Source organism: Artibeus jamaicensis, unplaced genomic scaffold (genome assembly GCF_021234435.1).
Source record: "Artibeus jamaicensis isolate MK-2021 breed Jamaican fruit bat unplaced genomic scaffold, CSHL_Jam_final contig_465, whole genome shotgun sequence".
In the NCBI taxonomy this organism is placed as follows: domain Eukaryota; kingdom Metazoa; phylum Chordata; class Mammalia; order Chiroptera; family Phyllostomidae; genus Artibeus; species Artibeus jamaicensis.
In genome coordinates this window covers 13,580,383-13,608,131 of record NW_026521843.1, presented here as the reverse complement: position 1 = coordinate 13,608,131, position 27,749 = coordinate 13,580,383, and the positions used below count along the sequence as shown (strand labels likewise).

The following is a 27,749-nucleotide window of genomic DNA, read 5'->3' as shown; positions in this document are numbered from 1 at the left end:
GGAAATGTACAGTTGAAACCAATATAATTTTATTAACCAATGTCACCCTAATAAATTAATTTAAAAAATCTAAGGTTGATTGAAAAATAATAAAAGGCATTGGTTCTTTTCATGTAGAAACCCAGCTTTAGGATTTCTGAGAGAAAAAAAAACAACTTTCTATCTCCAAAAAAAAAAAACTGGCTTTCAAGACTTGTTCCACTATGAACATTTTAAACGTCTAGTTTGAAGTGCAAAGCTGAGCCATAATTATTTTAGCCAGTGTCCACCCTTCTTCCTGGAGAAAAGGCTTCAATCTCGTTGTTTGACTAGAAGGCCTGGCGGGGGGTGAGGGGTGGGGGTGGATGAGTTACTGAGAAGGGGAAGTACATTATTATCCAATAACAACTGACCGTAGGTGTCAAATAGGTTGAAGAAGTGGTTCAAAGCACTGAGACCCTGGTTGTCGAATGGCAGGTGCGTGCGTGTGTTGTAACTGGAGTTTTATGATAGGTGAGTTGGAGAAGAAAATCCCTTAGATTTCATTCTTATTTTTCAGTTCTGCACAATAGGTGTTTTGTAAATATGTATGGAATTTAGCAGAATTCATTTGCATTATAAATTTTTTTTTTACATTTGAGAGGTGGGGAAATAGGACAAACAACACAAGAAAGGTAAGGAAGTTTTTAAATAAAGTCTGATGTGAAAGAGGGAAGAGTTCATTGCATACTTGAATTTCAAATCATGTTAAAATTATTAAATTCAAAAACGTATAGCCAAAGGAATAGGCAAAGTCATATCAATATTATGTACTCTTTAAGTATACTTAGGAATGAAAACATGTTCTTCCAAGTGTCACCTCTCCTCAGTTTATTTGCAAATATACTTATTTACAAATAAGTATGGACTAGTATATACTTAGACAATTAAATTTAGTGTATCTCTTCTGTTTGCCAAATCAATGCTTCTCTTTTCATATCTTAATTGTAATAGTCATGTTAGCGATCAAATATTTATTGAGCATTAACCATGAACTTGAGGATTAGGGAACAGTGGTCCCAGAGAGGAGTAAAGGAAAGAAGACAATGACAAATTTACATCATAAGTATGACCAATCTCACGTATCTAGGTCAATTGGGCATTGGCCCTTTATAAAATGGGAAGTCTAAGCAATGCTATTATTTATGGCAACACACCTATATTTGTATCACACAGCTACTGCACATAAAGTGCTTTATGAAATGCATCACATTTCATCCTCATTGTGGTCCTGTGAGGTAGAGAATATCATGTTTATTTAATATAAAAATCAGAGGCTCAGAGGGAATAAAGGGCCTGAAGTCACATAGTTAGTGGTGGAGCCGGGGGTGAAACCCCATTTTCTGCACCTGGGACACAAGGTGCACCAAGTGCCTCCCTTCTGAGAAGGGCCCGGCGTGGCTGTTCTATTCTGCTACCTATCAGGGAGTAATCCCAGCCTCCTTCAGGGGAAAGCAAGCTCTGCAATTAGACTAAGTATAGTCTGGGAGAGGCTGAATCTCATTTGGACTAATTATCCTGTCACCCGTCAGAAGAACAAAGAGTGAAGGATTTTCCGGCCCCATCAGTTCCATTCTGCACTTCCATGTACTGGCCTGATCTGCAGGCCTGGAGACATGCTGACAGAGCAGACACAGAGCTGGCTGACGAGGAATGTCTGGGCTGCCCCCGGTGATGACGAGACTGCTTCAGTGTCCCCCACAGTGACCCTTTCAGAACTGGAGGGAGGCTGGCCTGATGAGAGGTCCTGCAGTCCTGGAAATGCCCAGATGAAGGGACAGGGAACGAGGAAAGGTCTTCAGTGGATATTGCAGCCTGACAGTTGCCTGACATTATTGATAACCCATTTTGCAAAGCCCACCTTGCTCTCTCATCTGACAGACAGCACAGCCATGTGGCAGGCATGCGGGGACTTATTGAATATCACACTATAAGGACACTCCCACTGAATTTCTAAGGAGCTCAAAATCAACATTAGGGAAATTCAAGAAAAAGAAAGGTGCTTTGGAGGTAAAGAAGACTTGCTTTATGCTATGTCAGGGGCAACTTGAAGTGATGAAAATCTTGGGAAGCTTTTATGAAATTCTGTGTATACCAGGGAAATGCTATAGAACACTTGGCATCAGCCAATGATAAGGTTTTTAAAAGCAAGAACGATGCTTAAGCAAACATAAAATTCTGTTAACCACGAGTATTACAACTGATTCCGATTAATCTGTTACTTTCTGTTGTTGACTTTATAAGGCACAACCTCCGCAGGTGGACTCAAAGCGTCATGTCAAAGAATCTGCAATAACACATGTAACACCTGAAGAAGTTCCAAGTAAAATACCGCATTGGAAAAAAGTGGTTTGCACATTTCAGGTCAGACGTTTGCACATTTTAAAATACAACCTCATTTCTAAGAAATGGTGCGCAGCTCGTTCAGCCAATGGGACATGAAATACGGAGTTCAAAGGATTCACATCATAGTTTGAATCATCCAACCTGTATGAGTGGGCACATGATTCATACATCCTGTGGCTGGTACTAGGTACTGGATATTCGAGCTTTCTCAACAACAGAACATATTTTCTGATAATTCACTATGACAAGGTGAATGGGAATGGAAAAGAGTCTTGAATTTCACACACACATCCTAGCTTCCCTGCAGAGGGCTATGCTGTTCCCACACAGGATGCTGCTTCAGAGCCCAGCTGAGACAGCACCTGCCCGGGAGCTGGAGGAGAGGGAGGTAGGCTAGATTCCAATGCAGTGCATGGGGAAGCGGGGTAGAAGACCGAGGTAAGCTGAGGGTGGGAACCAGGGCTCTTGAAGCCAAGAAAGTTACCACTGGCCATTTCCCTTCTTTCTGTGTTTATTAGCCCCACCCCCAACTCCTTTGGTGTTCTCTCTCTCTCTTCCCCTCTCGCTCCCTCTGTCTCCCCATCTCTCTCTTCCTTCCTCCTTCCCTTTCCTTCTGGCTTCATTTCATCTTGCCTCACTCCCCCTCATCCCCTGGTTTCTCCAAAATTGTATTGCTTTGCTGCACACGGGTGAGAAAACCACCAGGTCAAAACCAGTCACTGGGGAAGCCTGGGCTGCCCTGAAGTCCAAGCGGGATTAATTATGCCCGGACAACTTTGAACACACTTTAAAACAGGAAGAAGCAAAGCCAAATGAACTGAAAACTTGGCTTCAGTATAATTTGGTTCATTTGCGTATCGTAGTAGTGTCTTCAAAGAGTTAAAAAAAGACAAGGTCTTTTCCAGGAGCTTTTTGTTTGAAAACTCATTTCTGTCAGAGACGCAGTCAAACATAACAGTCACCAGATGCAGTTACAGGGCTGAGCACTCGGGGACGGACTGCGGGGCCATTCTCTCTGCCCCCAGGAGCCTCCTCAGCTCTCCCCCCTCCCACAAGCCCCGGTGTCATGGAGCACAGCACAGAAGGGCCAGTTTGCTAGGATGTTTGAGGGTGAAGTGTGTTTCTCTGCCTTTGCTGCCAAAAATAACTGCTGTGAACGGAACTGGGCCCCTCTAGACCATGGTTTCTCGCCTTGGCACATTGAAATTTGGGGCGAGGTGAGCCTTTGTCGAGGGCTGTCCTGTTTGTAGTAGGGCCTTTGCCAGCATCCCAGTAGCATGCACCCCGGCCGCCAAGTAATGAAAACAAGAAAAAACTGTCTTCGGACATCGCCGAATGTCCCCTGGGCAGCAAAAGCGACCCCTTTTGAGAACCATTTCTTTAGAGAAGAGGATAAAGTATTCTGTTCCAAGATAGACACACAAGAGCTTAAGTGTCTTAAAGTGTTTAGGGAAAGATGATATTTTAGGAAAAATATGGTGATAGCTTAACCTTCCTAGCTCTCAAGGCACTGCTCCAAGCTGGTGTTACTCTAAACTGAGAGCTTCATAAGGGTGGAAACATGTAGCTCATATACTGCCATAGTCCTAGGACCCGGTACAGGGCCCAGGACATAGTAGGTGCTTAATAAACATTTGTGGACTGAACACCTCATTTAGTGAGCACGTACTACACGACAAGCACCACAACATAGTCATGTCTTAACCCTAGTCGTTACAACACTAATACAGGATGGGCTTTGAGTAAAACTCGTCGATAAAGCAAACTCAGGTATCACGTCATTGTTGTTTTCTCCTAGTTCCTGTCCCCCAGCCACTGCTCTCCAATGAGATGAGCTGAAGTTCTTACCCAGCAGAGTGGAGAGGGCTGTAGATCCCCTGGGGCAGTGAGGAGGGGCAAGTGTCCTTGTGGCCTCAGAAAAATTGTGTCTCCCAGCCAAATTTCCCTCAATCCCAAAGACACAGTGGGTGTCAGGTAACTAGGAGATTCTTGGAATTATTGCTGCTCTCCTGGGAACTTCAGCCAGCTGCATGGCCGGGACCCACACTTGTCCCATCAATATTTAAACCAGAGTAAACAATACCCAGGTGGCAGCAAACCGCAGCTGAAGCTGGACAGGATTTGGCCCACATAGTGGGAACATGGACATCTCAAACATGTGCCCTTGCATTTTATAAGACTGACCTCTTTTTGCCCAGCCATCGCCTTAGGCTGGGGTTTTACTATCTCACCTCTATGGCACCAGTGAGGAAACTGGGGCCCTAAGAGGTTGCATGACTTGTTCAGATCACCAACATGCTTTGCGGTAGCTTGAAACCCAAACCACGCACAGTTGGGCTGACTCCGCACTCTGCCAGGCGGCACAGACCAGTGCACACGAACCCTTCCAGAGAGAGCTGGTCATTGCCATTCCCATGATCCCCATGTTACAACTCCCTGAATGGCTGGGGTGGGGGGGTCCTGTCTCCTCTGTTGGTGTAGGAGGGGCAGCTGAAGAGGACCTGGTTTGGAGCCAGCAGCCTCAAAGCTGTGCCAAGCTGGGGTGCAGCAGGCATGCCAGGATGAGGAGCAGGCAGGACTGGGCTGGCCTGGGAAGAACAAGCAGAGGCACCAAAAGAAAGAGAGAAAGAAAGAAAGCAGCATCTACTGCAGAGCTGAACAAGGTGAGGCAGAACCAAAATCAGGGACTGGCTCACCACTCCTGGGGGAGACAGGTCAGTGAGTGGGTCACTGCCTCCTAAGGAGGCCCAGGGGTGCCTGGCACCAGACAAGCCTGGCAGCCTGCCATGCTGGGGAGTGTGCGCGTTGACACGCACACAGAAATGTTTGCGGGGAAGCAAGCTAGCTGAGTAAAGGAGTAAGCCAGGGCTGCTTATGAATATCCTTTTTTTTTTTTTTAGAGCACTCATTCTTGAAAAAATGTTACGCTCTGGGCAGTTGAGTGGTCACCAGTCTGGTCGTTGATGTGTGTCAGTGTACAGTGGGGCCAGGCAGCGAGGACCAGGAGTGCAGCTGGTCAGAGCCGCTGTCTGCTAACCATTCCCAGCAGAGATGGTCGAAGCCAAGGTGCTTTAATTCAGGCAGGAGCTGCAGCGCACTGGGACTCCATCCCCCTTAACCGGGAACCCCACTGCAGGCAGGAAGCCAGGGCTACACTGGGAGAGAGGAACTGAACTAAAGGACGTGGGACAGAAACACAGTCTAAACAAGCAGGTGATGCCAGCCCTGACCCCTCCCCAGACGTGACCAAGGGGCTGGGCTCCTTCCGGACCAGGAGCAGGCCTACCTGAGCGAAGAGGCCAGGGTGGCAGGTGGCGCAGCGGCGTGGGATGAAGCTCACCTCCCGCTCCAGGTAGGAAGAGCTGCTGTTTAACACCGAAGTGACACACTGGCCTGACGGGGCGCCGCTCTTCATACGCATTAACCTTCACCTCGAGTCGCTCTCTTCATTCTGCAGGGATGTGTACCTATTACATATGTGAACAATTGTTCCAGTTACATCCCTTCCCTTCATAATGTGAACTCGTTTCATTTCATTTATTTCTCTTTTTAATTTAAAAAATTTTAAATTACAGCTTCTCTTTTATTTAAAGATTTTATTTATTTATTATATTTAGAGAGAGGGGAAGGGAGGGAGAAAGAGAGGGAGAGAAACATCAGTGTGTGGTTGCCTCTCATGTACCCCTCACTGGGGGACCTGGCCCACAAGTCAGGCATGTGCCCTGACTGGGAATCCAACTGGCGACTCTTTGGTTCCCAGGCCCGTGCTCAGTTCATTGAGCCACACCAGCCGGGGCCCTCATTTATTTTTTTTAATGCATGCAAAGCTAGTATTTAGTGTAAAAATACATTCAGGTTTTCACTGACATTTGTTCTAACCTTTGCTCCAGACCCGAGGAACGTGGGACATACAGGTTCCTGCCCCTGGTGCAGTGACACTCCTCTGGGTGGGGCCGGAACAAAATGGGCATGTGCACAAATAGGACAGTTCCACACGGGGGGGTAGTCGTGTCTCTGAAGTTACCACAGTGCACTGGGGGTTCCCGAAGCATTCCATTTGTTCTCTGTCACATCCTGAAGCTCATCGTAGATGGCGTTCTCCCTCGTCAGAGCGTGAGCCATAACTACGTGCATTCGGCAGTGGCACTCGGCTCGGAGCTGCGATGTTTGCAGCAGGCTGGTTTGGGTCGCGTCCTTTTTGCCCCAGCAAAGTGAAGTCACATGCACGATCAGGGAGTCCGTGGTGGCACTGACTTGCTGCTGCTGTTCAGGAGGGAGAGGCAGGTGTTTTGTCTTGGGGAAGACGCTCATTTTTAGTATGTTGCAATATGTCAAACCATGGTCCCCCCTGAGATGTCCGAGCCCTCCTCTTTGGAACCTGTGTGTCGTACTGGAGATGACAAAAGGGAAAAGGAACTTTGCAGGTGTGGTTAAGGGAAGGATCTCGAGCTGGGGAAATGACACTGAATAATCACGAGTCTTTGTTAAGAGGGCGGCGGGGCAGGGGGTAGAAGGGACAGAAGGAGCCTAATGATGGAACCAGAAAAAGGAAATGTGAGGTGAGCCGCTGCGCCGAGGCACGGAAGGGCCTCTCTGAGCCGGAAAGGCCGGGAAGTCTCCCCTAGGGCCTCCGGGGGGGAGGGGGTCCGGCAAACCTTGCTCTTCGCCCTCACACAAAACTCATTTCAAACAGCTGTAGAGCTATGGGAAAACCATTTCGTGTCACTTTAAGCCAAGTCGTGCTAAGTTGTTACAACAGCAATAGGAAGCCAACACGCACGCCTTTTCCTCTAGACCCCAGGACGGAAAAATGTACGAACCCTTCTCCTTCTGGGTCTGTCTCTCCTATCGGCTTGCAGAGCAGGGTTCGGCTGGGGAAGCCAGAGGGAACGGCAGGGTCGTCTAGGGAAGGAAGGCGACTCACACTCACATCCTCAGCCTGCCCCTCTGTCCCTCCCTGTGAACATCTGTAACCGCCTCTTCGCGTCTCCACTTGGATGTGGCATCTCGGAGCGGAGCTCCTGCCCCCCCCACAGCCCCACACCCTGAGCTGCTCCTTCCCTGGCCTTTCCCGTCCCAGCAGTTGGCAGCGCCATCCTCCAGACGTTCAAGCTAAGGACTCTTGAGTCTTCCTCGACTCATCTGCTTCCTCTCCAACTCCACATCCAGACTCCACATCCAGTGCGGGCACCACCTCAAAGGTGTATCCAAAACCCAGCAACTTCTCTCCACCGCCATGGTTACCACTCTGGCCCAGACACTATCGTCTCTCACCTGTGAGACCTTCTCCCTGGTTTTCCCACTTGTCCATCTTCAGCATTTCAGCTTTGACCTTGGCCTTCCTCCCGATCATTCGAAGCCTGGTATATCTCACTCAAGGGTGAGATATAGCGACTGCACTGGAAGAAGACGAAACCTCTTGATAAGAGTAAGAAAACCATTTGCAGGAAGCTCTCCAACAGAGTTTCCCTCGCCTGCCCACCCCTAAGCCAGTCACTGGCCAGAGGAAGGGGGTTACTGGACTGACGGAGACTAGCTGGGCTTGGCTCCGAGATGGAGATGGGGAAGAAGTAGACGCCTGCGTACTGAGGCTCTGTTTGTTGAGGAAGAGGCGCAGGGCAGGCGTCGGGTGAACATCAAGACAGCGTCTGCCTCAGCGTAGTAATAGTTCAGAGTCAGTAAGAATCCAGTTCCTTTTCTGAGCTGCTTAGTGTGAGTGGCCCTGGGCCCCCAGGACTTGGCCGTGTACAACAGAGCAGACGTCTACTCTTGACCGAAGAGGGACAGGGACGGGACAGGCAATGTGGGTGTCCTGCCCACGCGGAGAATCCTGCCTTTCCTGGGGTTTCCTTCTTTCAGGTTAATGGAACGAAGGTATGTTCTTACCATATTAGCATCCTAGAGCTGCCGTAACAAACCACCACAGGCGGGGTAGCATAACAGAAATTTATTCTCACACAGTTTTGGAGGCGAGTGGTGTGAAATGAAGGTTTCCAGGGTTGTGCTCTCCCAAGGCTCCAGGGAAAATCCCTGCTGTGTTTTCTCTTAGTTTCCAGTGTCACCAACAATCCTTGGCGTTCCCTGGCTTGTAGGTGCATCGCTCCAGCCTCAACCTCTGTTGCCACGTGGCTTTCTCCCTGTGTGTCTCTGTTTTCTCTTCTGCTAAGGCCATAGCCGAACTGAATTAAGGACCTGTCCTACTCCTGTGTGACCATATCTTAACTAATAACATCTACAACTATCCCGTTTGCAAATAAGGACACCTTCTTGAAGGTCTGGGGGTTAGGACTTCAGCATATCTTTTGGGGGGACACAGTTTAATCCATCATACTTACATTCACAGTATTAATTTTTCTTTACTTTTCCCTCTCCAATCTGAGTACCCTTTCTTTCATTTCCTTGTCTAATTTTCTGGCTAGAACCACCAGGCCTTTATAGCTATCAGTTGTCCTCTATGTACTGCACTAGCTGCACCCCATAGGTTTTGGTATGTTGTGCTATGTTTTTTTAAGAAACCATGGTATGTGCAGGCTTGACTTGAATTGTTATGTAGGTATCAGTAACTGAAATGTTAAAGAGGAACGTGTACAAAATAGGTTCCTTGCCTTTAAATGAGTGCAGGTAATTTACTGAATAATAAACCAGTAACCATGAATTAAGAATTGTAGTGTTTGTAGAGAGAGTGTGAAGACATCATGTATTAACTTCCTCTTTTCTTTTAGTTGTTCACACCTAGGTTATGTCTCACCACACTGCTAACGGGCCACAGCTGATCCCATTGCACACGTCCCGTCAGTTACCAGTTGCAGGTGCTGCGTGTTCCAGGAAGGAGCCTCAGCAGACCTTATCACATGTGAAATTTGCACGTTTTATTTCAGTGCATCACTGTTTCAAGTTTTATCTGCAAGCCAGCGACTTTATGTGTGGTTAATTGCCTCCATTTGACAGAGCTGTTTTTCAGACCCATGGCTGCGATGAATTCAGTGATGGAGTGTTTATATTCTTAGGGTTCCTGGGGATGGGACGAGCTACAGTGGGGAAGGGAACCATCACAATGAGACCGTGCCTGCTGTTGCTTATCTCTGACAAAGACATTTTTCTTCACCTTTTCCCAGCTCTTCCCCGACACAAGTGACATCCCTGTGCTCCTGGGGCTCTTCCAGGTCACTCGCATTCGTCCCCCTGCGTGCTCCACGCTGCCTTCCTCTTTCCTACCCAGTTCTGCAAATCACTTCTTAACATCTCAGGTGCCAGTATTCTCTCCTTCTCTTTCCCCCAAGGAAAGATGATGTCATCACCAAGTTCACTGTCTGAACACTTGACATTCAGACTGACATTTCTTTGTGTTTCCTTGTATAAGCCCACCTCTTGTTGATGCGAGAGGAGTGGCCAGCCCCTGGCGTTTCCACCCCGGGGTATTTATAGGCCATTATCACAGTGCCCCTCATCACACAGGCTGTGAAAGGAAGACTTTCAAGCTGTCTTCTCCCTCCATCCCCAATTCAGGCAGAGGCTGGAAATGGCATAGAGGATGGGACGAGGTCTGAATTGACGCCCAGTATAGCTCAACCAGAAACAGTCCAAATAAAAAAACAGATTCTGAGCGTTTCTCACCGTTTAGCTCAGAGTTCATCCAGCCTGCTGCTTCAGCAGCTGCTCAGGGGCTGCTCATGCTCACTGGCCTCTGCGCCGGGCCATTAGCAAGCTGCCAGAGCAGGTAGCTCGGGCTCTGGTTGCTGAGAACAGGCTGTGCTCAGAGCCACCAGCCCACCTCTTGTGGACTTCACTGGGGATGTGTTTGGACCTTTCAAGGTCAGTGACTGCTCAGCAATTATATACAGTTCTGTTACTAAAGGTCTCAGTCCCGACTATGGCTTATCACCTTGTCATTCAGAGAGGAAGAGGGGTAGTAGGAAGGTGGCTTTTAATAACTGTAACACTGTAACATTCTGAACAAAGACAGTCACCATTCTCAAGTTTCATTTTTTTGCATATTGTTTTTCATAGTTGTATAGCTAATGATGATATTTTCTACACTTACTCATACATATTATTGAATATTCTTTTATAAATATTTCCTAAGTTCTCATACAATATTTATGATAATTTTATTGGTTGCCTAATGCCCTGTTGCATATTTAGGCTTTTGCAGCAGTCACTTAGTTGAAGAAGGCGCAAGAGCATGTGGTACTTCCCAGGGCCATGGGGAGGGGCGCCTACTGCGGCCTCAGGGCGATGGGCACCTTGGAGGTGGGGTTGTCCCAGGATGCCAAAAACAAACCACTCACCTGTTTGATCGGACACTAAACCTGGTTCCGTGGGTAACTCATGATTTGCCTTAAAAAAAAAAAGACAATGTAAGTAAAGAAAAGACGTTTAGGCAAGTGGTTTTTTGTACTGCGTGAATCTCACGCTGCCTACAAGGGTCCCAAAGCCAGAGCGCACTGGTCGTCTCAATAAAACCTCTGTTGGGTCCAGGGCCAGCAAGGCCGCAGCTGGCATTTCTGCTTGAGGTTGTGAGGGAGCCGTGGACGGGCTTCCTGCTCCCCCAGCCCTTGTCCCACAGCTGCCGCCACTTGGCCCTGCCCAAGCACCTGGGGCCTCTGGCTGCTGGGCGAGCAAGTGATAATTAGCCTCAGGAATAGGAGCCACCTTGGGGAGGAGTTCTGAAAATATAGATTCTTGGTCCCCGCGCCCTGAATGGTAGGTATGGGATGGGGCCTAAGAATTATAGGATATATTTAATTATGCCTTGTAATTATTCCTCTAAATAGTATTTAATCGTGAATAATAGTGCACAGTAAACTCTAGTTACAGTGATGTATTGCTGGTGACTCAGATGTGTGTTTGTAAATTAGAGCTGACCTCTGATTCAACAACCAATAAAGTACGAACCTGTCATTTATTGTATGAACCCGCAATGGTCTTCTGTCACCACTAGGAGGCAAAGGCACAGAGTTTCTGCCTTTTTCTTTTTCTGGTAGCTTAGAACTACCTGGGAAGGTGCCAGACAGAGGAGGGGTCCTAGGTGCTCAAGTCCATAAGAAGGTGGGGGAGGGGCAGTGAAGGAAGCCACTGAGATGGGAAAAGAAGGAAACCAACATTTACTGTACTGTGTTCTGTGCTGGATTCTGCCTTAGGCATTTACACATACATACATATCTAATTTAATCCTTGTAGCTACCCCATGTACAGATGAGGAAGCTGGGAATCAGGGAGACAGAGTGACCTGCCCAAGATAGCAACGCCAGGACCATGGAGCACGGATTTTAACAGAAGGCCATCTTGACTCCCAAGCCTGAGCTTGGAACCTAAATAATACCAGAGGGAAGGCTGAGGTTCCTCACTAAAACTTGGCTTTATTTTTTATATTTGTTCTTTTTACTGATTTTAGTGCAAGGGGCAGGGAGAGAAGCATCAATGTAAGAAACCTAACCCGCAGCCCAGGCATGTGTCCTGCCAAGGAATCCAACCAGCGACCTTTCAGTTTGCACGCCGATGCCCAGCCCGCTGAGCCACACCAGCCAGGGCTTGGCTTTAATCTGACCATTGACCAGCTCTGTTCTTGCCTGTGCCCAAACCACAGCTGCCTGTGAGCCTCACACTTCACAAAGCCACCTGCATGCTTTTGCCTACTGGATGGGCTTCGGAAGCCTGGCATGGTTCCTCTCTTTCCTGAAATTGAAACAGCCAGGTTTCTGATAGGGTCAGGCCCTGAATCCTAACAGACGACCAGACACCCCAGTCTAGGGTGCTGGCAATGCGTGTGAGCGGCGGCCATGCCATCGGCCCTGCCCAAGCAGGGATGCTGGTACCCAGGCCTCCTTGCACCCAGACCTCCTTGGACCCAGCTTTCAAATGTCCAGCAGCACCCATTTTGGTCAAAGTTGTATTGATCCTTTATTCGGTTATATATATTGTTTTAAAAAACATTATCATGGATAATTCCACTTTTGGGTAAATGTACAAACAAACTGAAAACGGGAATTCAATAAGAATTTATACACCCATGTGCACGCAGCGTTATTCACAACAGCCAAAAGGCGGAAGCAACCCAAGTGTCCATCCACTGAGGAGTGGGTAAACAAACTGGTGCACACACAGTGGAATACTACTCAGCCTCGAAAAGGAGGGAGGCCCTGACACAGGCGACAACATGGATGACCTTGGAAGACATGCTACGTGAAATAAACCCGCCACAAAAGACAAGCATTGCAGGCTGCACTGAAACGAGATGCTGCGGGTAGGGCGGGGCGGACGGGGAAACGCAGACCTAACTAGTTCCAGGGGGACTGAGTGGCGGTCGGGGAAGACGGAGAGACTCTCGAGATGGACGGTGGTGACGGCCGCACAGCAGCGCGCTGTACTTCCTACTACAGAACGGCGCACTTAAACGTGGTTAAAGCAGCATATTTTGTGCGATGGACAATTCACCACAATTTTGAATTTTTAAAGTGTTTCCCGGAACTCTCGGTCCGGCGTTGTTAGCGTCCTGTCCTCTAAGGCAGCTTCGTCTCCCACGGAGCACCGCCGAAGGGGCGCATCCCTGGGCACAGCAGAGAGCCCTGCTATCCGGCTTGGCAAATGGGGACCCCAGAAAAGGCTGGCTCTCTGCAGCACGTCCTTGAAAGCTCCTGAGACCCCCCTCCCGTGCCAGCCTTCCGCTGGGCTTGAGTCAGCCCCAGCCTGGCCCGTCGCCGGCACACGCTGCCTCCGGGGGCGGCTGCCAACCTCGCTGGAGAGCCCGGGCCAGCTGGCTGCGCTCCCGGTTCACGCCTCTCGCTCCACAGTCCTTCGTGTTGCTCGGAGATCCCGGATTTTCCAGCTCCAGTCGAAGCAGCAGCTCATTTTTCAGTGTGACTCTTCCAAATTCCTTCTGTTGCCTGCGAGCTTTCAATTTTTCAACACAGCCGTCATGCCCCAAGCAAAGTATCTCCCTTTCTGTTTCACTAACCGCAGTACGTTCTTACCCATCTTGAGCCCTTTCTGCAGTGCTTGGGGCCGATGGCCCTGGGCTACGAGGGCTTTCACTGACCCGCTCTGTCCCCTGTTTCAGCTCAATGGTTTTACATATGGGGCACTGAATAAGGCTTACCTGAAGGAAAGTTTTCTGTTAAAAAAAATTTTTTTAAACAGCATTGCCTTCAAGGATCAAGCATCTCTCTCCAATAGAGCTGATGTGCTGACGCTCATCCCCTCTTCTCCAGGGCAGTGGTGCTTGGCTGTCCTCTCATCCGCCACCTCCTCACCCACACACCTGCTCCACCGTGCACACCCTCCAACACTTCCCCTTGACCTTGCAGAACTGCTCAGACGGCCATCCCTGCTCCTCTCCTCACCACCGCACTCAAGAAAACCTTATCAAAGGCTGTCCCCGCTTTGTGACTGTGCTCTCAGCTCCTTACACTCTGGCCTCTGCCCTGTCCCCTGCCCCCCCCCCACTCTTAGCCTGACGCCACACCCCTGCACCCTCACAGCCGACACTCTTCACCCAGGTCTTCCCTCTCTGCTCTGTAGTTGCCTTTCCTTTGACACCTGCTGTTCAGCCCTCTGCTCAGACCCTTCTCCCTCTCGGCCCACAGGCTCTTACTGGTTAACTCTAACTCACCCCTGAAGTCCAGCTGCTTGCTGGACATAGCCATTTGCATTCAACTCACTGTCTCCTGACCTAGGAGACAGGTCCCTAGACCCTCCACTTTTACCTCCTGCTCCAGCTGGAGCCTTGTCAGCATCCCCAGGGGTCTGCGTCCCGGGCTGTGAGCCCTGAAGTTCTCTCCCACTCCTTCCTCCCACGGGACACAGTCGGTCACCAAACCCTATTGGTCCTGCCCCTACAGTGTGCCTCTCACTGGTCTTTCTGTTCCTTTCACTCAGCTACTGGAACCCCAGCCTGATCAAGCTCTCCTTGCTCCTTCCCTGCCTAGCTGCTCACTTCCAGTCTCCCCTCACCCGCCCTGCCCCCATTCTGTCTCCACACTCCTGTCACTGCCAGGCAGTGGTGTGACCCTCCTGGCTCCAGCCGCCTCCCTGCCCGCCCTTTTACTGTGCTCACCGTGTGTTCTCTGACCGCTCACCGCTGCCCCAGTGCACCGAGGACTTCCTCCCCGTGGTCTTCTAGCTTCCACTGGCTGCTACGCCCGAGCAGCTGTTACATCTGACAAGACTCCTCTGTAGAGACCAGAGCCAGTCATCCTGCCAGCTGGACATGACCTCTTCCTCTTCCTGACTTTGGTGGCACTGGTTTTCCTACCTGGCGAGTGATCTGCCTGTCGCAGGATCCTCTCTCTCTTTCTCCCCAGCCCCCAGCCCCACGTGCTACTGGGAAGCAAGCTCCTTGCAGGGACATCCCTGTCTTAGTCATCTTTACATCCGCTTCAGGGTCTTATGCGAAGCGGCTGGTTTAAATGGACATGATCACTTCAGATGGGGGGATGAGGCACTTCTCTCTGTGCTCCTCTGCTTTCTGGCAACAGAAACGCGTCGGGTCACCCCTCAGGCAGCGCAGGTCCCCTGTCATCAGCTCTTCTGTCAGAACCACCTTGGACAAAAGACAGGGCACTTCAGGGTCTCTCACAATCACTACTGTCTTCCCGAGTCACTGTCTTTGATGGAGGTCCAGATAGCCTAAGTGACCCTCTCTTTGGATAGGGACTCCTGGTCAGGCCCCTGGGTCCCTGGTGGGCTTGCTGGATGCTCCCAGGAGGGGTCGCTGCCTATGTCAGGGCACCTACAGCTTGAGGGGCTCCAGGCCTCCCCAGGCCATGCATGGGGGGCTTTCCCGACCTGCTCACAGGAATGCCTGCTCGGTCCTGAGGGTGGGAGCAGAGAGAGATCACGGGGTTTAGAAAATAACTTTATGGTAAGGAAGACCTGTAAGTAATAAGAAGGCTGTCACCGTAACCTCAGCTCTTTTACACAACTGTTTGCACATTTCTCTTTAGCCTTGTCCATATGCAGTCTATTGTAAATAGTTACAGTAATATTATATATGTGGCCTTTTTCACTAAATGTAAAATCATAAACACTTTCCTAGGAGTCCACAGCTTTCACAGTAATCCCTGTAATGTCTATGTGATATTACCCAGGCAATTATTTATTTATCCTTTTTATTAGACATTTAGATTGTTTCTGATTTTCTTATACATTGAAGGTGATGCATTATAGCTTTTCTCTTATGTTCAATTACTTCCATGAGATAAATTCCCAAGAATGGGGTTACAAGTCAAGGGACATTTTTATGACTCTTGATTCTTATGCCCGTATGGCTTTCCAGAAGAGCCGTACCCATGTGCGGACAGCAGTATCTCAGCGGCCCCATAGTCCATTTCACTGCCGATGCCTCCGCGGATCCAACACGTATTTGTCTGCTTCTTATGTGGGAGGCGCTTTCATACTGATTTGTGCATTCAAACCTCTTCCTTTCAGAGTTGGAGGATGTCTGCTCATTTTATAAATGAAGACAGACCCAGAGAAGTGAGGCACAGGGTCGTGGCTGCAGGCTTGAAAACAATTGCACGTGTACAGTCACGCGGATCTCCAGACCTCCATGCCCCGTCGGTGCCATTTGCGTGTTTGCTAATTTCCTGTTAAGGCACAGCCACGAAGTGACACTGCAGGTGTGTCCTCTGGCCGTCGCCACCCTGCCCGTCTTTTCCATGGTGTGTCTTTGGGCAGTGGAGGTGGGAAGGCCCTGGATCTTTAAGCCCCACGGCTAAGCAAGATCTCTGTTGACCAATGAAAGACTTGCTGGTGCTGCTTTCCGAAAGGGGCTCCTGGACGTCCTCCTTGGAGTAGTTCCTCTGGACTGCGGCAAAGCAAACACGAAGTAGCCTGGGAAGCCCGTCCTCGCCTCCCCCAGGGCTTTGCTTACACTCCTACTCTCTCTTGCAATGCCACGAAAGCCCTGTCCCTGGCTCTTCATGCGCTCACCCTCTCTGATCTTTAAGGACTAGCTCCTCCAAGAAGGCTTTTATCATTTATCCGCTGCTGCCTTACAGACCCATCCTGAGAATGTCTACTTAGACTAATAATGATTTAATTTCCCACGATTCTGTGGACTGGTGGAGCAGCTCCTTTTGTCGGTTTGGCTTGAAAACCATCACTCAGTGCAGGGTACGCAGGGCTAGGGGTCCAAGGCATCTGGTGGCTGTTGGTCGACAAGCTCAGGGTCCATGGCAGAGGGAGACACATGGTCCTCATCTGGGAGCCACAGATCACTGGATCGTGACAAGCTGTAGTTCCTCCTCTGTCACAAATGGTTCCCCTCCCTCCCAGAACACCCCTGCTCCTCCCAGGGCCCTCTGATGGATGTGACGGGAAGCCACAGAGGCCCCAAGGAGCACCCCTCAGTAGTGACCAGGCCCTGAAAGAATCTGCAGTAGGGAACAAGAAGAGGGCCCAGACTGCTGCGGGCTGAGCTTGAAAAGCGCTGAGACACTGAGCGGAAGGCGCTAATCGCAAGATAAGGAAATCAAGACAAGTGTCAAGAAGCAGAAGAAAGATGGGACAGCCCAGCATTAGTGACAAGAAAGCACTGTCCTGTTCCTGGGCACTGCTGACCTCATGCATCTTTCTCTTTGGCTCTACAGAGGACCCTGGAAAAGGAAGAGGGAGCGTACCTCTCTTCTCTTCCCTTCCTCGCAGGATACCAGGCACCCTGCAGAGTTACATTTCCGACGTCCAAGTCTGTCTGGTAACATTCAGGAATGCAAGCGGCTCGGCTCCCCACCCCCACCAGCCTTGCAGGAACAGCCTGGCCAGTGTCACAGCACACGTGGCAGAATCGACTTCTCTCTTCCACCCTGGCCTGTTCGTCCATGCCCTTTGCGCTCGCCCTGCAGCCAGAAGCTCCCGAATAATTAACTTGAACAAATGGAGACGCTCAGTGGCTCTCCACTTCCGCCACACATTATATCACCTGGGAGCACTTTGAAAACTTCAGTCCATCTCGGGTGGATCCCGGAGCTAGCTGCATTTTCAAAAGTGCACTGGGTGATTGGTATGCAGCGTGACTGGGAACAGTTGGAAGGACTAATCTTGCCAGTTTGGAAAGTTTAGTCAACACAGAATTTGTTGATCTTTTGAGGTATCTGAAAATACCACATAAATCCTCAGCCTTATGCACCTTAAACTAGCAGCACCTAGGAGATATCTTTCCTTGGTACTGTGGCCCCTGGGTTGCCTATTGGGGTAATTCTTGTGGATCTTGTGGGGGTCTCCTTCAGCCCCTGGCCTCCTGAGCTGCCCGCGGTGTGGAAATATGGCAACTACTCCTGTGATCACACAGAAGTTACCCTGTGCATCAGTTTAGTGGAATCTCCAGTATGACACTGAGGAACAGTTTTGTTGCTGCCGTCCCTGATGTAAGTCTTAGAAAGTTTCATTCATAAAGGTTTTCCTTGCAACTTGCCACAGACTCTCCAAATCCACAAGCTGTCACAGAGAATAGGAACACCCTTGTCCCAGCATTGCTGCTCTTTCTGGCCATCCCGTCCCCGTCCAGAACCTCCCCATCTGAAGGTTCTGACGGGGAGTCTTCCTTCCACGATTTGGGACGAGACTGAGGACCAGTGAAGCAGCCTCTGGGGGGAAGCATGTCCACATCACTGCCCACCGAGCAGACCCTTCTTCGTTTCTTCCGAATCAGCCTCTCTCAGCCTCCGAGGGCTGCCTCGCACTGGTCCACGATCTGGGGACGGCGACTGTGCTCCCACGGTGCACACACACCCCCGCCATATCGCGTCTGAGCTCTCGTCTTTCTCTGAAAGCCAGAGTTTGTTTTTTGCTTGTCAGCATGTAAAGAACACTCTTCCTGCTTGTCACTTTAATTCCCCTCTGTTGGACCCTTTCCAGTCCTCTCGTGTCATCTGGAAGTGCTGGAGAACAGACTGCCGCACATTATGGTGTCAGTTTACCGTAGTCTGATGCAAGGATGGAATTGCGATGCTTAGTTTCCAGGATTCTCGCCCACATGTTACTAGGGTTTTTTGGTGGGGTCGGTGGAGGGGGGGGGCATTGCCGTGCATTCCTGACTTCAAGGAATGGTTTTTCAGTGCCATTAAATGATTTTCCTTGAGCTGTTGCAACCTTCCTGCTTCCCACGCGACACTCGGCCGGCAGGTGTCTGCCTGCCTCGGCAGCTCTGTGCCTCCTCCAGCTTCCTTCCCGACACGGTGGGCTCCTGCCTGGCCAAACCTGCGGCCCTGAGCGGCCTGGGAGGTTCACTGTGCTCCTCTTCCCGGGTGACCTACAACCACGGAAACGAAGACTGGGATGTTCAGACTGCAGACTGAAAATGGGGCAGGGCCTGGCAGAGATTTTAAAAATACTCTTCCTGTTTTTTAAAAAGGGCATCTTCATTGAACACATTTTGAGACTATAAAGAAAATACAAAGAAAATTAAAATCACTCTTAATCCTACCACTCACAGGTAATCCTGGAATATGAATCCCTGGTTTATATCCTTCCAGTCTTTTATTCTGGGAGTATCACACACACACTCTTTCCCTGTATTGTTTTTATAATGTGATATTTGATATCTAACAACTACGCCTGCAAATAATATAACATTGAATGTTGACTGTAACTGAAAAGGATTAGACACAAATATACTTGATACAAAAGGCTATATGTAACATTGTACACACACAAACCAAGAAGTAAAACGTTAGAAGTAATTGGCAATAATCAGGAGTAATCGGCAATAATCGTCACTCACCTAAGTGCGCCCCTAGCCACCGCTTCCTGGTACAGGGTAACTATTTTCTTAAAGTCTGGGTTTGTTATTTTCTTGCTTTATAAAAGTAATTATGCAAATTATTTGGGTTTACTTGATTTTAAGCTTTATAAAAATGGTATCATTCTATAACCATATGTCTCTTGCTTTTTTCACTCAAACGATACACTGGTTCACTTTATTGGTTGCCTTTGTGGGGAGACCGTTGGATGTGAAGTATACAGATTTCATTCTGAGCCAAAGACACTGCACCAGTTTCCATCCCCAGCATCAAGGTGCAGGGTCCCAGGTGAGCGCCTTCTGCCCAACATTTGTGATGGTCAGACTTTAGAACTTTTGCCTTTCTAGTAGCTGTATACTATTGCAGTGTTAATCTGCGTTTTTCTGAATACACATACTAATAAAATTGAGGATCTTTTCATACTTTTACTTGCCATATGTTTGCTATTCTTTAAAATGCCTTTTTATGCTTTTGCCGCCTTTTCTGTTAAACTTGCCTCTCACACATATGTTTAAGCAAAATTTGAATTATGCTACATACACTATGTTACACATTCCCATGGTATGAAATATTCTTTTACACTCTGATTTTAATGCCTGTGGCATCTTCTATCTCATGGATATTTCGTAATTTAATTAATCAAAGCCCTGTACCTTAACATTTGTTTTTTTTTTAGTTTTTAAAAGTAACTCTGGTAAGCTACCCTAATGCATAAATTTATACACATCACTTAATGTTTTCACAAAATAAACTGCAAGAATTTGAATTTCTTGGTCAAAGGATATCAACATTTTTTAAAGATTTTATTTATTTTCAGAAAGAGAGGAAAGGAGGGAGAAAGAGAGGGAAAGAGAGGAAGAGAAACACTGATTGGTTGCCTCTAGCACCCCCCGACCGGGGACCTGGCCCACAACCCACGCATGTGCCCTGACCAGGAATCAAACTGGTGACCCCTCAGTTCACAGGCCAATGCTCAGTCCACTGAGCTACACCAGCCAGGGCAAGGATGTCAACATTTTAAAAGAGTTTGATAGGTATTTCCAATCACTTTCCAGAGAGGTTGTATTATTTACATTTCTCCCCAAAACACTTTAACACTGGATATTAAATTTCACATACTTTGTTATTTAATTTGTAAATATTAGACATAAAGATAATCCACAGTTTAAACTATTCTTACTGGCCAGTGTGTTTCTCCTTTTACTGGTATCGATTCTCCCCGCCCCCCCCCGCCCCCCCCAGTTTATCGTTCGCACCAGACTGAGGGCACGTCCAAGCACTGCATTCAAGATTGCTTTGTCTACCTCTTTCCCTTCTTCACTGTGGTTGTGTCATTCATGTGACATGTAATTGGGTTTATCTGTTCCTGTTAAGTTTAGTTCCAGGCTTTCATTTTTCCCTAGGCTTATGGATTTTATTTTATTTTGTGACTGTATATGACATGAAGATGCTTCCCAAAGCCAAACTATACACCAAAAGACACGCTGTATCCAGTATTGCCCCTCTCTCCCTACCCTTTCCACCTTTTTCCCTCACCCAGTTTCTTACAGGAAACCAGTTTTATTGTTTTCTAATTTATCGTTCTTGTCATTCTTTTTACTAAAATAAGTCAAAGGTAACATACTACATATTTGCTTTTATAACTCAATACTATACCCCGGAAACTGTTATGTATCTGTTCATAAAGATATTCTTTTTCTTTTTAAAATTTTTTTCAATCACAGTTTATATTCAATATTATTTTGTACCAGTTTCAAGTGCACGGCATAGTGGTTAGACAGTCATATAATACATGAAGTGGTCCCCAATACTCGCAGGACCCACTTGGCACCAGCATAGTCATTACAATATTGCTGACATTTTGTCCACATGACATTTTGTAACTACCAATCTGCACGTCTCAATCCATGAGGTTAATCTGTACTCCTATTTACTGCTTCCTAGTAGTCGGTTATGTGGAAGGGCTGTCGTTTACTCACCCCGTCTTCCATGTTTGGGCATTCAGGCAGTTTCCAATGTTCTTCAAATGTTGCTACGATGCGGAAGCTCACACGTGTAAGAGTGTGTCGTACCCTTGGAGGCATCTTTTGGGTGAATTCCTAGAAGTTGGAGTGCTAGCTTGAGAGATAAATATATAAATTGTTTCATCAGATATTGCCAAATGCTCCCCCAGAGGGTTTGCCCTATTTTTTATTCCCTTTAGTAATATCTGCCTCCTCATAACGTCACCAACACAGAAGAGGCCAATGGCTATCAGTTTGCCTCAACACCACTTATTAAAGAATCCTTTTTGCCCGGGCTGGTGTGACTCAGGGGATTGAGCGCTGGACTGCAAAGCAAGGGGTCATTGGTTCAATTCCCAGTCAGGGCACATGCCTGGGTTGTAGGCCCAGTCCCCAGTGAGGGGTGCATGAGAGACAACACACATTGATGTTTCTCTCCTTCTCTTTCTCCCTCCCTTCCCCTCTCTCTAAAAAGAAATAAATAAAATATTTAAAAAAGGTCCTTCTTTGCCCTAGCTGGGTGGCTCAGTTGGTTGGAGCATCTCCCATACAGTAAAAGGTTGAGGGTTCGATCCCCAGTCAGTGCACAACAAAGTCCTCCTTTGCCTTAGCCATTTGGCTGCTTGTCATATACTAGATTTTACATATGCAGTTGGATTGATACCTGTATCTTCTATTTAGTTCCATTGGTCTGCCTACTCCTGTGCCAGAACTGCCATGTTTTCATTCAGAAGCTCTGCAGTGTGCTTTCATATTTCCTAGGGTTAGTCACCTCTCATGCCTCCTCCTTTTCTGTGTCTTAGTAGCTGTTCTTGAGTGTTTATTTTTCCATAAGAACTTGGGGATCAATTTATTTAGCTACAGAAGAAAAACTTGTTTATATTTTTTGGGGGGGTGGAATCATACTAAATTTAGAAATTAACATAAGGAGAACTGTCATCTGAACAATGTTGAGATATTTTAAGCAAAACGAAGGTCTGGTTCAAGTATACTTTCCTGTCTTTCAGGATTGTTTTATAGTTTTCTTCTCTCAAAGAACCAGACATATTGATATACAATTCACATACATTTTAATTCATCTATTTAAAGTGTGTGGTTTTGGGTGTATTCACAAAGTTGTGTTACCATCGCCACAATCAGCTTTGGAACAATTTCCCCGATTTGAAAAGTAACCTTGTACCTATTAGCTGTCCTTTCTCAGCTTCCAACCCCTCCAGCCCTTGGCAACCACTAATCCACTTTCTGTCTCTGTACACATCTGCCTATTCTGGGTAGTTCATGTATTGTATAGGATTATGTAATACGTGGTTTTCTGTGACTGGCTTCTTAAACTTGGCATCCACTTTGTAGCATGCACTCCATTCTTTTTTTATTGATGAATAATATTCTATTGTATGATCGGATTCACCACATGTTGTTTATCCACCAGTTGCTGGAGTTTGGGGTTGCGTTCATCTTTTGGCTATTTTGAATGAGACTCTATTATAAACATTTGTGCATAGATTTTGAGTGGGCAAGCATTTTCAAGGCTTGTGGGTATGTACTTAGGAGCAGAATTGCTCGCTCATAAGATAACTTCACATTGAACATTTTGAGGAACTGCCCAGCTGTTTTCTGGAGCAGCTGCGCTGTCCGCACTCTCACCAACACACTGTCCGTGCCTTTCGCTGCAGCTGTCCTGGTGGGGGAGGAGGGCGTCTTGGTCGGGGAGGAGGGCACTGCATTGCATTTCGACTGACTTTCGTTAATAGCTAATCATGCTGAGCATCTTTCCATGGGATGATTGACCCTCTTCTCTGAAGAAGTATCTGCTTGAATCATTTCCCCATTTTCAGCTGGGTTATTTGTTTTATAACTATAGTGGGTTTTTAAAAATATATTCTGGGTATGTTTCTTATCCTACACAGTATTTGCAAATATTCACTCTCATTCTGTAGGCTGTCTTTGCATTTTTTTAATGGCGTCTTTTGATGCATGAAAGTTTTACATTCTGATGAAGTAGAGCTTGTCTATTTTTTCTTTTGCCACTGGTGTTCAGGGTATTGCATCTGAGAAGGCTTTGCCAAGCCCAGAGCAATGAAGATTGACATCACGCGTTTGTCTACGACTTTTATGTTTAGGTAGTGGAAGTCCTACCCAGTCCTGCAGAATGTGACTGCATTTGAAGGTAAGGTCTTTAAAGACATAATTAAGTTGAAATGAGGTCATGGGGGGGGGGCTCTACTCCAGAACAGCTGGTGTCCTTGTGAGAAGAGGAAACTAGGACAAAGACGCTCCCAGTACAAAGGGAAGACCCTGTGAAGACACAGGGAGAAGACAGCCATCTACAAGCCAGACAGAGGCCTCAGAAGAAGCCACACTGTCAACACCTTCGTCTTGTACTTCTAGCCTCCAAAGCTGTGAGGAAATAAATGTCTGTTCTCTGGGTCAGTCTGTGGGACTGTGTTACGGCAGTTCTAGCAGGCTAACACATAAACCCCACTGGGTCTTGGCATGCTATTTTCTTAAACCACATGGGCTTTGTACTTTTTTTTGAAGTAACTTCCTCTATTTCTTTTCCTCTTGTATAGGAGTGGCAAACTGCAGTTCATGGGCCACACCGAGCCTGCTACCTATTTTGGTAAACCCAGTTTATGTGAGCCGCTTATTTGCATGTCATCTGTGGCTACTTTTGTGCTACTGTGGCCAAGTAGAATAGTTAGGCCTGCAAAATGTTTACCATCTGGTGCTGTAGAAAAAAATTGCTGTTCCCTGTTGTAGTACTCAGGATGGCCTTATGTGCATCGCTCCTTGAATTACTGCACTTGAGAAAGTTTTCTCTGTAGCCTTTGATGTTTGCAAAACAGCATGGTCGATAGAAAATCCTTCACTTGCATCTCGTTTCCTTAAGTAAGGGCTGTTTTTATTCCAATTCCACAATCTTTGCAGTCAGGAAGCTGGGCAGGGCTCAGCTGGATGATTTTCTGCTGCACGTAGCTTTGGCTGGGGCCACTCAGTGGTATTCAGCTGATGGCTGGACTGATGTAAGGCATTCGTGATGACTTCACTCATATTAGTTAGGATCGGCCAGGCCCCTCTCCTGCTCTGTATAGTCTCCAAGCCTCTCCACAGAGAGTCAGATATTTTGCACAGTGGCTTGGGCTGCAAGAGCTAGTGTTCCCAAAGACCCAGCTGGACTCTTCAAGACTTCTCAGGACCTACACATGGAAGTGCTATACATAACACCCCTCGTTCCATTAGTCAAGCAATTCACTCAGGCCAGCCTGGAAGGATGGAAGTGATAGGGAATGTGCAGCTCTCTTGGATGTCCTGCAGCCTGGTGTTCTTACCCTTTGAAGAAATTTGAACTTTCTGCCTGGAGATTTGGAAGATTGTTATTATTATTCACTTATCTAATAATTTTAAGATGCTAGCTCTCCGAATTGATCACACTGTGGTCATTTCCTCAAGCTTCTGTGGGTCCTTTCATTATGTAGATTTACATTTTCTTATTTCCAGAAAGTTTCTGGAATAATCGTTTCATTATACCAGGAACTTCAGCTACACATATTTTGGGCATTCTTTGCTTGTGTTCAAGTGGCACTCCAGAGAGAGCAATAAGTACAAAAGTGTGGAGGCGAGAAAAAGTGGGGACACCCAGGAGTCTGGGTGGGGTGTGTGCAGGGAGTGACACGACAGCCCAGGGCTAGACGAACGGAAGGCCCGTGCGCCACCCTGAGTGGTGACACTGTGACAGCACGTTTCTGCAGGTTTTTTGATGTGCTGTATGGAATGTGAATGGGAAGGAACAAGACTACAGGAGGGAGACAAGATAAAAGGCTATTACGATAGTCCGGGAGAGAGGGCCTAAGAGAGCCAGAGTCTGGAGTCATTTATGGGGAAACTCAACAGGGTTGTTGAGTGGTGTGGGGAGAGGGAGGGAGGCATCATGGACGACTCCCAGGTTCGTGAATGGGGCATCTGAGTGGACGGTAATGATAACCAGTTCCGGACATAGTGAGCCGGAGGGGTCTCTAGGACATTCAGGTAGGTGAGTCTGGCAGGCTTTTGTGTATCTAGAACCCTGATGACCGGTCTGAGCTAGATAATGCATTTGGGCGTTGCTGATAAGTGTGGCAGATGAAGACGGAGTGAATGAAATGACTCAGGGAGAATGCATGGGGTGAGGTGAAGGCCGAGGACAGACCAGAGACGGGCGTGGTCACAAGGGTTAGCAGAGGAGCCATGTTGTGAAGACACCTGGTGTTTCAGGAGGAGTGGAATGCTCTCGGAGTGGCCTGGGGCATTTAGGATTAACCAACAATAATGACTGAGAGAAATGCTGTGACGTGGTGGGGACAAGTTACAGAGCCATGAGGTGAGGAGTGAGAAGCTGCCCAGTTGGCTGAGATAAACTACTTTCAAAGTGTTTGTGAAAGAATTTACAGAGATGGAGCAATAACTATGGTGCAATCGAGAATAACAGAGGGCTTTATTCCTTTTTCCTTTTTTGAAAAAATCCTCACCCAAGGACATGCTTATTGATTTTAGAGAGAGGGTAGGAAGGGAGAGAGAGAGAGGAAGAGAAACATCGATGTGAGAAAGAAACATGAATAGACTGTCTCTCGCAGGCGCCCCTACTGGGGACAGAACCTGTAACCTAGGTATGTACCCTGACCCAGAATTGAACCCATGATCTTTCAGTATGTGAGACGTTGCTCCAGCCAACTGTGCTATGTTGGCCAGGGCTCTTTCTTTTTCTTTAGGATAAGAAAAGCTTGAACATGAATAGAGGTTAAAGGAATACGACAATCAGGTAAAAAAGAAGTTGATTTTTGGAGAGGGGAGAATGATTGAAATATGTTTGAGAGATGTTTTCTGAGGACTCAGGAGGTGATAAAACACAGAACCTTATAGGGAAATGCTAATATGAGTGTACTTAAAGTAGTCAATTCCCAGAATGGTTTATAACAGTCTGGCCCACATATTGAAATTACCTTGCTTTCCATCAGTAGGGCAAATATTTAAATATTTAAAGCAATATTTACATATTTATCTTATATCATTTACACATCTTTTCACAGAATAGAATCAATATTTTACCCTTTCAATGCCTCCTACACAGTTGGTGCTCAGAAGTGGTAAATGAATAAACAAGATGTCTCTTCTTTGTATTCTTAGCATCTTAACACATCCAGAACGCAGTCGAGGCCCTGCATCCAAGCGATCATGTCTGCTAAGCATGCCAAGTTGTCCCGAGGGTCCCACGGGAAAGGTGATGCCTTTTTCTGAGGAATCTGTTTACTCCCACTCAACAAAGTTGGTTGCCAGCATTTTTCCTTCACCATAGGGGTTTAAAAATAGGAAGATGAGAGGAGGAGGAAGAGTTTGTTCTGAAGGCAGGCAGACAGCAGCAGGTGGCTCGATCTGCCTCATCATAAGGTGCCAAAAAGCAGTCAATACCAGACTGAAAACAGGCTGGCTTCGGGTCTCTTCACTGAGGGAGTCAACACACTTCACTCACATGCAGTAGTCCTTGAAGCACACTGCTCTGTTCAGCCTTAAAGAGCGTTGAGGAAAATGATGCTTTGGAGTCATTAAAAAGGCTTAGCTGTCTCTAACTTGGAATCATCTTATGTTTTACATGGTTTGGAAAGGACTCTATCAAAAATGTATAACATTAAAAGAAAAAAACCGATGCTGAGATGGGAAACCTTGGCGACCCTTTGTTCATTTGCCCAAGCTGTTTTCCTCGTCTTCGATGCCCTTCCCCTTTTCTACTAAGCCTCTGTCCTTTTCTTCCTTCAAGGCTGAACACAAATGCCACCTCTTCTAGGAACCTGTCTCCACGGTCCAAGCGGAAGTGATCTCTTGCTCCGAAGCCCTCCACAGCATCTCCCTGTGACTGGCTTTGCACGGGTCACCAGTCCAGGTTGTTTATACGGCTGCTTTTCCACTAAGTTATGCGCTTCTCGAGACCAAGGACCGTGACCGGGATGGTGTACCCACGCAGCACCCGGCACAGCGCTAGGTACCGAGTCAGTGTTCAGTAAACGCTTGCTGAATTGAATTAACTTGGAAAAATCATTCAGGGGAGGATCTTGTTTCCCGAGGAGGAGTGGATGAATGATTCACGGGGTGGTTCTTTGCATTCTTTACCTTGTAGTCACGTCGGGCGGAGTATCCAGCTAGCCCGGCAGATACCTGCCGAGTTGAAACGTACCTCAGCCGCCCGCCGCTGGCGTGCGGCAGACGTCCGCAGGGGACGAGTTTCACCTGCCCTCCGCGAACCCCGAGGCCAGCAGGGGAGCCTGGCCCTCCCGGCCTCAGGGGGCGGGGCCCGACGGGAACCCAGACGCGCGCCCGCCCCCTCCCCGGCGCGGCGGAAGCCCCGCCCCCAAGCGCGCTCTCGCGCCGGTGGCGCGCGCTCGCCTGCAGCCCTGAGTCCTCGCGCCCTCGCACCGGGGGAGGGCTCGCCGCGCGTGCCGGGCGGGGAAGCGGCGCGAGCCGGGCGCTGAGAACGTTCGCCGCGGGGGCGGCTCCAGGGCCTGAGAGCGCTGGTGCCGTCTCTGCTGCGAACGCCGGGCCGGAGGCGGCGGAGGAGGCTGCGGCCGCGGGAGACCTCGACGCCCCCTGCTCCGGCCGGGAAGTGAGTAAGGTGGGGACC

The 27,749-nt window shown here is 48.0% G+C and overlaps 1 protein-coding gene and 2 long non-coding RNA genes across 9 annotated transcripts in view; 1 reads left to right on the top strand and 2 right to left on the bottom strand.

Annotated features, from left to right (window-relative positions):
* Positions 1-7,184: 7,184 nt before the first annotated feature.
* On the bottom strand, positions 7,185-18,471 carry LOC119050411 (uncharacterized). 2 transcript variants are annotated; one of them, XR_008391965.1, is made up of 4 exons: positions 16,983-18,471; positions 10,653-10,701; positions 7,639-7,763; positions 7,185-7,266 (listed from the first exon to the last, which is right to left on the bottom strand). It is a non-coding gene; the product is annotated as an uncharacterized LOC119050411 (long non-coding RNA). The 2 variants fall into 2 exon arrangements; XR_005082741.2 differs by lacking the exon at positions 16,983-18,471 and adding an exon at positions 11,260-11,355.
* A 24-nt stretch (positions 18,472-18,495) lies between these two features.
* Positions 18,496-27,414, bottom strand: LOC119050410 (uncharacterized). The gene is made up of 3 exons (XR_005082740.2): positions 26,186-27,414; positions 21,080-21,218; positions 18,496-18,610 (listed from the first exon to the last, which is right to left on the bottom strand). It is a non-coding gene; the product is annotated as an uncharacterized LOC119050410 (long non-coding RNA).
* DTNB (dystrobrevin beta) overlaps positions 27,095-27,749 on the top strand; it is a 173,683-nt gene continuing 173,028 nt past the window's right edge. For 4 of the 6 annotated variants that reach the window (XM_053666874.1, XM_053666869.1, XM_053666875.1 and 1 more), the window contains exon 1: positions 27,095-27,113. The gene's annotated coding sequence lies outside the window, so the exon portion shown is untranslated. Of the gene's footprint in view, positions 27,114-27,502; positions 27,741-27,749 lie in introns of those variants that run through there. The other 2 variants (XM_053666871.1, XM_053666872.1) reach the window with 2 other exon arrangements.